Raw genomic sequence first — 12,530 nt, 5'->3', positions numbered from 1 at the left:
ATTTTGAAAACTCACATTGAAGACTCCCATAATGCCATGTTCTGTAATACCAATACCTTCACCCACTACAACTGTGTGATATCTTTGGACCAAAACAGTACATTATATTGTATACCAGTGTCTAATATTTTCAACTTCCATGATATAACACTGCATCCACTATACTATACAAGCTTTTCAGATACTATAATGTTGTATAATACATATAAGCTGATTCCTCTGTAATAGTTAAAAATACCACTATACAACTCATAGTACACAATTCTATCATAATACTATAAAGCATCCACCAAACACATGGACCAACTTCAATTTCCATTGAACACATGGGTCAATGGGGGAAGGGGGAGAGCACATGGAATTTCCTTTGTTCACACCACATGGAGGTAGTAGTCATCTTTAAATGCCCAAACTATGATAATATATAACTTCACAATACTATCACAATATGGCTAGCAATCTGCAACTCCCATGGAACCACAACCACCAGCCGAACCCAACCTGATTCCACTACATAATGTCCCACAAAGCACAAACTACCAAACAGTGTACACCACCCACAAACCCAGCACAATGCAATTGACCACCACCGAGTCACGGGTTCCCTCATCATCAGCTGATATCAAACAACCAGACATCCACAGACTGCAATACTCCACCCAATTTCCATCCCAATCCCAACTACACAATGATACAGTCAGACCACGAGAATACAACACATGGGAAGGAAGGGGGAAAGAAGAAACTTAATATGTATATATCACAGCCAGCCATATATATAAAACTGAACCCAAATCACTGCAAATCTATCTTCATATCGTCTACTACAGATTAACACAAACCAAGGCACAACCAAAGCACCACAGCCTGACAACCTGGCCTTTAACAAAGATTCCACTATGAACCACAATATTAATCACTACAAGCTATCTATACAAGCTATAAACAGATCAAATCAAACTAGTTATAGATAGGATACTAAGATGTAGAAGGATATCCCTGCTGAGGAGAGGCTGGTGGCTACCCTGAGGTGTCTGGCTATTGGAAGGTCACTGGAAGACCTGAAGTTTGTGACCCTCATATCACCTCAGGCTTTGGGCATCATCAATCCGGAGACTTGCAAGGCTATTGTCAAAGTGCTGCAGTACCAGTTTTGTAAGGTAAGAAAAAAAAATCATTATTTTTTTCTTGGAAATGTAGAAGAGTACTGTATAAACAGGTTAAAACAGTGTACATTTTTCTGCCAATATAGCTGCGAGTGATAAAACTGTCTTTATGACAACAGTATAAACATTTGCATTCCAAACATGGAATAAATAACTTTGCAATTTATTTTTTTAAAAAAGGCTGCTATATGCCTTTAAAACTGCATTATCCCCAAATTTTATCAGTCCCAATACCTAGCCCTTTCTATGGTATACGGTGGGTCAGATGCCGGATAGGCCAATACACACATGGCGCAAGGACAGACTGTGGTCCTGGATTCAAACAATCTGTCCTTGTGTGTATTGACCATGTCCAATCAGTGTCATCACCACCGTATACCATAGGGGAGGTATTGGGAGTGATAAAATTTGGGGATGCTGCAGGCAACAACAACAATAAAAATTTAGACTGCGTAAAACCCTGGAATATCCTCCTCAGCATCTAAAAAGACCCAGGGTGAAATAGTACAGCAGTTCACATGGATTAAAGAACTGATGGTGCAACTACAAACTGGTGCAAGACACAGTTGATAGTTGATATGACATTGCGAGCTGATGAGATGGCTTGGAGTCAGTGCAGAAGATGATACACAATTGATGCGGCTTTGAGAGCCGATGGTGCAACTAGAAGCCGGTGCAAGATACAGTTGATAGTTAACAGTCAATATGATTTTGAGAGCTGATGATGCGGCTTGGAGCCAGTACAGAAGGTGGTACACTATTGATGCGGCTTTGAGAGCCGATGGTGCGGCTTGGAGCCAAGTTTGAAGTAAGTTTATAATTGATGTGGCTTTGAGAGCCAATGATGCGGTTTGGAGACCGTACTGAGGAGAGTTTAATAGTTGATATGGCTTTGAGAACCGATGGTGCGGCTTTGAGCCCATACTGAGGAGAGTTTAATAGTTGATATGGCTTTGAGAGCCGATGGTGCGGCTTGGAACCCATACTGGGGAGAGTTTAATAGTTGATTTGGCTTTGATAGCTGATGGTGCGGCTTGGAGCCAGTATTGAGGAGAGTTAATGGTTGATGTGGCTTTGAGAGCCGATGGTACAAGTTAGTGTACTGATTAGCATACAACATCCTGACAAGTAGTACATAGGTTTGTGTACAAGTTAGTGTACCAGTTTGTGTACAAATTTGTGAACAAAGGGCCTGATTCAGACCCGCTCGTGAGCGCATAGCGCTCGCAAGCAAGTCGATGGTGGCCCAGTGCGCACATGTGGTGTGTGCATCGTGAGTATGCGAGCCCCAAAGTAAGTGAGACCTTCACTCACTCCGGAGCACACAGGCGGGGAGGGGGGGTGGCTGGACAAACGGAGGTGTTTCCGAAGGAATGCCTGCCATTTGTGGGCGGCCCTATCGGCATCATTCTTGATGTCAGTTTTGAACTTCCTGCTCTATTAGAGCAGGAAGTTCACTCGGGCTTGTGGAAACTGAGACGCTACCACAAGGGTCTCGTCGCAAGCCCAATGGTTGTGATAATCGTGACCATCGCCAGGCCGCTCGCAAAAGCTGTGGGTAGTCACCCACAACTATGCAAGCGGCCTGGAGGCAGATTTTTAATTTTAAAAAATCCGCCCTGATTCAGAGCGAGCGCTCACAAGTAGCGAGCGCCTCTGAATCAGGCCCAAAGTCCTGACAAATAGTACATAGGTTTGAGTACAAGTTAGTGTACAAGTTTGTGTACAAATTAGCATCCACTGACCTGCCGAGTATGCTGATTCGGCTTGGAGAGCCGTCATTGCTGGTGTAGCTAGGAAGCCGTTGGAGAGATTAGCAAGCCAGAGGACAGCACGAGAGTTTCTGGTGCAGCTAGGAAGCCGTAGGAGAGACCTCACGAACTGGAGACAGCTAGGAGATATCACTAGGGAGACGGAGTTTCTTTCCAGGAGATGAAACAGGACACTGCTTGTGCAGCTGAGCCAAGAGAATCCACAGGAATGCTATAGTCAGTGAGGCGGCAAAAGTCCAGTGTGTTTAAATAGGAAGATCACCCAATCAGGCTGTGCTATGGATAGGACATGACGTCCTGAGGTGTGCCGATCACCTAGCACCTGAGGAAACCAGAACAACAGCGTCATGCACAGGTAAACTTCTGGAGGGAGACAAGTTGTGACCACGACTTGTAACAAGGGTACTTCAGCATCGTTCTCATAGTGGTGGTGAATGTAAATTATGAGTTTGTCTTTGTGGATGTTGACAAGAATAGCTGTGCTTTGGATGGAGGGTCATTCAAACAGATGGCATTCTCCGAGAGGCTCACCTCCAAAACCCTCAATTTGCCATCAGTGGAGGAGATGTAGCATGGCCTAAACTTTGTTTTTGTGGCTGACGAGGTTTTCGCATTACATGAAAATGTGATGAAGCCATATGCTCAAAGGTCCTTGACAAGAGAAACTATCTACAACTATCGGCTTTCTTGGGCAGGCCGGGCTGTGGAAAATGTGTTTGGAATCCTCAGTAACTGGTTCCGCATTTTCCACACCAGCACAAACCTGCATGTGGACAAGATAGACTGGGTTGTGTTGGCATGCTGTGTTCTGCATAACTTTTTATGGTGCAAAACAACCCTATGAAGGGCATCAGGCACAGCTATGCCAGAAGACCCAGATCATCTGGAGGAGATTGCCCAGTTAACATCAGTGGCAGCACCATCAATGCAAGCCACCGGGACTGCATGGGCAAATAAGTGAGGGAGAAGTATGTGGCCTGTTTTTATGGGCTGGGAGCAATGGACTGCTGAGATAATTGACAATAAAGTGGACAATTATGGAAGTTAAAAAAAGATGTTTTTGTTAAAAAAACAGAACCCAAAAAAACATGGTGTGTATGCAGTGTGTTTCTACTTACCAAACCTGCCTCGGACGTACCACTGTGACCTTCATCCGCCTCCTATTCTCTCTCTTGCTCAGCCATAAGTACAAGAGACTGATGCTGTGGTTCTTGTTCCATGATAAATGACATTAGAGGATAGTACCAAAGGGTGGGCCGATACACATCATCAGCGGACGCTCCAGAATGTTTTGACTCCTCCACCTTTTTTCGTTCTTTGACAAACACTGTACGGAGATTTTGTATTTTGAAGCGCACCCATTTCACAAATGCATCAGTACATTATTGTCGGCTGTATTCCACCAATTCCTCTAATGCCAATAGTTTTTTGCACTTATTGGAATAGTAGCGATAGCGAACCCTCCATAGACACTCCTTTGCCTCCAAATGCTCCAGGAAGCCGGTGATAAACTCACGGTCCTTATCCAAAGACATTGCTGGTGGCAAAAATAAAAATATGGACGTATACAATGTTCTGATAATTTTTAATAGTTAGGTTAAGTTTAAAGTAATTTTAATGTTGATATGTTTGGTTGTTTAGTAATGTGTATACTGTAGTTATACATTTTTAAAAGTTGTTTTTATTTTGGTTCTGTTCTTATGGTGTTTTAATTCATTTTAATCCAGATTGCATTTGACAATACATTTTAAAAATGTAGTCATTTAATTTATTCTACTCTAAATATGATTGAAATATATAATATAAAGACACATTACACATTGGTGGTCAGTTGATACATTATACACATGGTGGTCAGTGGGTGGGTGGGCAATGCATTATACACATGGTGGTCAGTGGGTGGGTGGGTGATGCATTATACACACAGGTGGTTAGTGGGTGATGCAATATACACATAGGTGGTCAGTGGGTGGGTCACATTGGTGGACAGTGGGTCAGGCATATACATTGCTGCTCAGCATCACTAGTGCAAATACTCACCAAATTAGGGCAGGCTGCGCGATCAGGTGTGCTGAACAGGGAATTGCATCCATCTCATCCAAGTCATGATGCTGCACAAAATGGAGACTGGGCAGGTAAAAGTGTTCGTCAGTCAAGTGACGGAATGGACAATAGATCGTGCAACAGCAGCAAGCAAGATCTGAAGATGCGATGTACGACCAGCGGGTACGCGCATGATCATGAGTGGGCATTCATGATTTGGACATATTTTACATGATTTGTCATTCCGAGGAGTCGAAATCGGCAGAAACGTGTAAAAAAATAGCATAGCGTGTAGGCACCTTAAGAAACACTCCACCTCCTCTCCCAATATCATGGCTTGTTGTACAGCTGTAGATGGCTTTTTGCTATTCATCCATCCACTAAAGCATATAAAGGGTGGAATTCTACCTGGTTACCATCTCTTGCTTCAGTTGGTGGCAGGGCAAATTCAACTGTTCTTGCAGCTGCTGCAATCTCCTCAGGGGCGTTTCTAGAGAGCAGGGGGCCCATGTGCAGTCTCCGAATGGGCCCCCTCCTCTCTTCCCTGCAGCCGTCAGTGCACTGAGCTGTGTGCGGCCAGCGCCAGAATTATAGACTCTGGGCACTAGAGTGTGCCCAGAGTCTATAGTGTATGCACAGGTCACCGGGAAAATGGCAGCGGCGGCCATTTTCTCTGTACTGCACATGCACAAACGATGGGAAAATGACCACCGTGGCCATTTTCCTGTCGTTTTACAGTGCTGGACCTCCGCGCCGGCGTGGGACTTCGGAGAGGTAAGTAATATTATGGGTGCAGGGTGTGTAGTGTGGGGCCCCCCTGGACCCAGTGGCCCGTGTTCCCCGCACACCCTGCACCATTATAGATAAGTCCCTGAATCTCCTGCATGCTGTGGGTGAATGGCAAAAATGTCCCAACATTTTTCAGGCCACGGACAGCATCTGCATGCCCCTGACATTTTTAAAAAACCCTGTACCACCAAGTTGATTGTGTGAGCAAAACATTGGACTTGTTGGAATTCACGCAGCTGTATTGCTCTCACAATTTTGGTGGTGTTGTCAGAGGTCACAAATCCTGAGGAGAGTCAAAGTGAGGTAAGCCATTTTGCTATGACATACCTTAGTTTTTCTAAGAGGTCAGCAGTATGGACAGTGGCTACATTGACATTTTGTAGGCCAATAATTAGGTTTTTTTAACATCTTAGTACAACTGAGGGATGGCTTTTCGGATAGAATGGAACCGAGATGGAATTTAGTACCAGGGGCACAGTATCTCAATTAACTGTGTGAAACCCACTGCATTAATGGCAGATACTGGATGCATATCTAATACTAGCATAGCAGTGATGGCATCAGGATCTGCTGTGCAACTGGGTGAGAGCTGTTATACTTGCTTCACCTTGCAAAGGATTGTTTCACATTCATTTGTTGTTTTTAAATAGTAGTCTTCTTGGTCCCTTCTGGGATGAAAATTCATTCCCAGCAGCAGCAGCAGGCCTAGCACTGAAGGATTCTTCTGAGGAATCCTGGATGGGGAGGAGTCACATAGCCTTAACAAATTGGATGCAGGACTACCTCTGATAATTACTGAGGATATTGAGGATGAAGGTGTTGGTGGTAGAGATTGCAGGTGCTGAGATCTAGTTGAACTTGAGAGAAGGGAGCTAGCTGATGCTGGACTTCTTGTTGTTATTTTTTAGTACCAGTTTCTGATGTTGTAAAAGAATTTTCATGACTTCGCTGCAAATGACGTAACAGGTAGGCGGTTCCTACATGGTTAACATCCCTACCTCTACTTACCATGGTTTTACAAATGCTACAGATGGCTTGACAATTGTTGTCAGGATTTGGGTAAAAATAAATTCCACAAAAAAGAGGTGCATTTGTTGGTCCTATGTCCAGGCATGACAATGACCTTCCTTTCTCATGGCCAAGAGCTTCTTCCACTGGTGACTGACTTACAGTAACAACATCCTCATCCACAACATTCTCATTAGCGCCAGCATCAGCTACACAAATATCCCCCTCATCCTCTTGCACTTCCTTGGTGGCATTCTCAATTTCTATGTCATCAGCTATATTTGTGCTGCTCATCCCCACATTTGCAAAGGGAGTAAAAATGGTGAAAGGAGGCTTCTCTGCGAGTACAACAGTATCAGATAGGTCAACCTCACACATACACTCATAGATACACTTAGGGGTAAATTTACTAAGAATCGAGAATGGTTAAGTTTAGTTTTATTTTATCTCAATTTGCATCGCCAAATCTCAGGTGATTCACCCGTTTTTCATCTCTCATATTTACTAAGAAGTGAGTTTAGCTGAAAGTGAGATGGCCGATGGTGATGCAGATCGAGATATCTCTCCCGAGTTGCAAGTGAAGATGAGATTACTCACCCGAGATTGCAGTGTTTTCTCTCTGCAAATCTCTCCTGAGCTAGCAGCCTGCACATATCAGTGAGATATGTGAAGGCTGCTTGTGTGTCAGACCTGTAAAAAACAGGTTAAATTATTTTAAAAAAATTATGTGAGGTCCCCCCCAAAAGAATAACCAGCCCTGGACTTGTCAGCCTGTCCTGGTACCTAAAATTATGAGGAAAAAACGAGTAGGGTTCCACCATAATTTAGGCATCAGCATCAGGCTGCAGGGCCAGTCTTGGTTTTAAATATAGGGGATAAAAATTGCGTAGGGGTCCCCCTATATTTAAAACCTGCACCAGACCCAAAATGACCGGGGTGTAATGCCACAGCTAGGAGACCCTATTACCAGGTATCCAGGGCCAAAGCATTATCTTCCCAAGCTGCTCAGGCCAAGCTGGGGATCTCAGTGGAGGTGGGGACTCCACCCCAAAAAGGGTCCCCATCTCCCGAAACCCCAGACCTGGTCTGAAGCCAGGGGCTCTTCCCCGCAACCCTGGGCTGTGGGTATGAGGATAATAATATGTTAAATTGAAAGACACTATTGTATTTTACAGTGGAACTACAGGTGCCAGCATGCCTGCCCTTTGGCACTTGTGGAACTACAAGTGCCAGCAGATGGCCAGCACCCGTACCTCCACTTTAAAATAAATAGTTAAATAAAAACAATACACACACCATATTTAGTACAAGTTTATTACATACATACCTAACTCATACATACTTATCTTGTACCAGATGTTTCTGTCCCCATAGAATCCAATGGGAGAACCTGCAACAGAGATCCTAGCTCACCTCCTTCCTCGCGCTGGTCTCTGTAGAATCCAGGGGGGTCTTTGCAAAACAATAACATGCTTACGCGAAAACAAACGGGCTAGTATTGGTATGTGTCTTGTCACACATACCAATACTATGCAAATGTCAGCTGATGGGATGTCACGGGGTTTCCCACGTCCCGCCAGCCAATCAGAGGCCGCTTCGCATATAGCGGCCTCTCATTGGCTGGGTTACCTGTGGGATCCAGCCAATGAGAGGCCGCTATATGTGAAGTGGCCTTTGATTGGCTGACGGACCATGTGAAATCCTGTGACGCTGGCATTCGCGTAGTAACGGTATGTGTGACAAGACACATACCAATACTAGTCCGTTTGGTTTCAGGTATGCGTGTTATTGTTTTGCAAAGACCCACCTGGATTCTACAGAGACCTGCGTGAGGAAGAAGGTGAGTATAGGATCTTTGTTGCAGGTACTCCCATTGGATTCTACAAGGATAAATGGACATAAACATCTGGTAGAAGGTAAGTATGTATGAGTGAGGTATGTGTGTAATAAACTTGTACTAAATACGGTGTGTGTGTATTATTTTTATTTAACTATTTATTTTACAGTGGGGTACGGGTGCTGGCCACCTGCTGGCACTAGTAGTTCCACAAGTACAGAGTGTGCCTGACAGGGAAATGGTGCAGAGTCCCATCCACAATGTCTTATATAGAATCCAAAACCTAAGAGAATGCGATGCTGTAAAGATGATGTTTTGCCTCTAAGTGAAATCCGAGTTAGGTGGAATGACCCAAGCTGCCGCTCAGATTGACTCGGATATCTGAAGTTCGGCAGGTTCAGATTTCATGCAATCTGAACCTCTTATCTTTATACAAAACGTGCTTATCAAGGTTACTATGTAACAGTATAAAGTTACTAATACTATATGGATCTGCTCCCACTCTGATATTTTCAAAGTGGCTATTTTCGTAGAGCATATTGTTGTATAAAAAGCCCCCATTTTCATTTGGCCTCAGTCATCAGTAGTTATGTACATGTACATGAGTCAGTAATGTCTCTGCTGTAATTGTGTACATAATATCCTAATGAGATGTATACCGCTCTGTCAGAGCGTCCGACTCTGAATCAGGGCCAGTGTTCAATAATGTTTTATCATTTAGGACCTGATCAAATAAGTTAATAAAGTGCAAAATTGGATATTGATTGTAGATTAATGCCCAGTAATGGATATATATTACCTGTTTGGAGTCCAAATTGTTTCTTTAGCATATGATCTTGTAATGCGCTGGAAGCTGTCAGTCTTTGCAAACTAAAATATGGTATCCAGAGGTGAACTAGTCCAGAAAAGATAAAATAGACAAGTCCAAAAGTGAAGTAGGTCAGTCTCAGGGTTTTAAAAGTCATGGGCTTAAAGCATTTCATTGCGGAACAACCCCACAAATTCTTCAGAATCATATTAGGATAATACCTAGACTTTGGACTTGGGGAAATTAGAAAAGGGAACGAATTGGGGCATGAGGTATGGGAAAGAATGGGGGCAGTGGCTGATTGAAAGACGTGGATATCATTTTTACAAAGGTTGAGTTTTAGAAAGTAGTGGGACATCCAAATCTAGGTAGCCAACAGGCAGCAGGTGGTACGGGAGCGGTCAGTGGCAGAGAACTAAATTTGAGTGCCACCAGGGCACAGAATTTGAGATTGAAGAGCTTATGAGCTCACTGTAGAAAGAAGAATAAAGGGAATAAAGTAGGAGACAAAGGAGACTGCTTTGGGGGATGCCAAGAGATTGAGGAAAGAGTGGGAGATGGAGGCAGTTGTGGAGACGAAGAAGGAGTGGTTTGAGAAATAAGAAGAAAACCATTAAAGAGTGGCCCCATGGTGGTTCATGAGAAGTGATCCTTGAATTTGCCAGAGAGGTCTTAGGTGACTTTTGTGTGGGCAGCTTCTGTTGAATGGAGGGGATGAAAACTTGATTGGAGAGGGTCCAGGAAGGAGTAGGTGGAGAGGAAAGAGATGAGCTGTTTGTAAATAGTCCATTCAATGAGTTTGGAGGCACATGGGTGAAGAGAGATAGGGTACTAGTTAGATCACTAGGGATCTGCTTTCCTACATGAGCCATGAATACTGGAATCTCTCTCTATACTAGCCAGTAGCATTTGCAGATACCTTTCTTCACAAGTCACAAAGATTGAGTGATTTAAACAGATGGTTCATTTTGAAACTGATTATAGTAAGTGGATATTATAACTGGTCTAATGAATGGGCTGTATATTTATTGCTGAGCTTGACTCCCTTGCTCAAGTGGGTGGATGCAATTTAGCTCAGGTGATTATCGAGTTAATATTGTTTGGATGTAGCTGCACTTTGTCTTTTGTCAAAGTAATCTTTATTGATATGTTTGTTATTATAATATAACATATTTATAAGTATTTCAGTGTTTAAAGCAACATTGTAAAGGTTCTCAAACTTTCATGGTTCATGGCACCTTTACTGTCTTAGAATTGTTTTGTTGCACACCTAGGCCAAGGGATAGATTCAGTTAGCATTGATATGCCATTGGAAATTCTAATGCTGTAATACTAGCAAAAGCAAGTGAGGTTCACTTACAATAACCTCTTATGTGTGCATAATATATATGCATACATACATACAGCCGGTATACAATCGGGAAACCGGCTGCCTTAATACCAACAGCCGGCTTCCCGACTGTCATATCCCGGTGAGGGTGAAATGCCGGGCGTCTATATCTAGACGCCTGTCATTTCCCCGATGCCTGGAGACAGGCGCCCGGCATCCCGATCGAAGGGATGCCGGGCGCCGCGAGTGGACAGCTGCGGGGGGGAGTGTTAGGTTTAGGGCACCCGGGCGGGACTTAGGGTTAGGCACCCCCCGGGAGGGTTAGGCTGGGGGGAGGGAAGGTTAGGGTTAGGCACCCCTGGGGAGGACTTAGGGTTAGGCACACCCTGCGGGACTTAGGTTTAGGCAGCGGGGAAGGGGGGGTTAGGGTTAGGCACTTAGAGGGGGGATTAGGGTTAGGCACTTGGGGGGAGGTTAGGGTTAGGCACCCCTAAGGAGGGTTAGGGTTAGGGGGTTATGTTAGGTTAGTTTATACTTACCTTAGCAACGATCGGGATTTCCAGTGCTGTCGGGCTTCCGCTGCTGGGATGCCATGCGACCGGCGGTATTTCATACCATTTCCATACAGCCAGGGTCACACATAGACACATACATACAGGGTCACACACATACATACATACACACATACATGCAGGATCACACATACTACATACATACAGGCAGGGTCACACTTACATACTACACACATATATACATATAGGCAGGCAGTGTCACACAGACATATACTTACACAGAGGCAGGCAGTGTCATACATAGACATATAAATACATACACACAAGCAGTGTCACACATACATACATACATACTGTACATACATACATACATGTAGAGGTGGTCCCCATAGATGCACACATACATACATATATACATACATTCATACAGGCATGGAAGGTCACCAATCAACACATACATAAATACAGACAGAGAGGGTCACACATACATACATACAGGCATGGTCACACATACATACATACATACTTACATAGATACATACATTCTGGTCACACATACTCACTACATACATACAGACAGACATAATCTCATAGACACAGGCACACATACATAGATACACACATTCATGCAGGCAGTGTCACACAGAAAGACATACAGGGCGAGAGGGTCACACAGAGACACACAGGCAGGTAGGGTCACATATACATTGTGGTAGAAGCACTGGAGAAGTCTGGGATGACATATATGTGTGTCCCAGATTCCTATCATATGTGTTTTAAAAACCCCAGGAAAAGTCTTTTATGCCAAACAGACCAGGAGTGTCGGCTTTTGGTAAAAGCCGGATAATGGGTCCTAGGGGTGTGGATGTGAGAAGAGAAGGGAGGGCTCCATCCACAGGCCATTCCAGGTGTTGGGCCTTTCAGTCTGAGAGCAGGCTGATTAGTAGTTGCACCTGGAAGTGGCTCAGATAAGCTGTGTTAGGTTTTGGTTCAATGTCTCACATACCCTGGGGGAGAACAGACCCTGATGTTTGTTCAGAGACACTGTGTTATTTGGAAGTGCTGTGTTTGTGTTTGTGGTAAAGCAGTAGGCCCTGCCACATGTAGAGATCCTGTTTCCTGGCTGCTGTGTGTAAGGAGGTGTACATCTACCCCAGGAGAGGGACCCCTACCCTGACTATATCACAAGTGGTGGAGAATGCGGGCAGACACACAGAAAACTGCAGCAAGAGGAAAAAGTTTTGCATTGAAACTTTAAAGAGACA

The sequence above is a fragment of the Taudactylus pleione genome, unplaced genomic scaffold (assembly GCF_031769625.1).
Source record: "Taudactylus pleione unplaced genomic scaffold, aTauple2 ptg000085l, whole genome shotgun sequence".
NCBI lineage: Eukaryota > Metazoa > Chordata > Amphibia > Anura > Myobatrachidae > Taudactylus > Taudactylus pleione.
Note: the sequence above shows the minus strand (reverse complement) of the source record.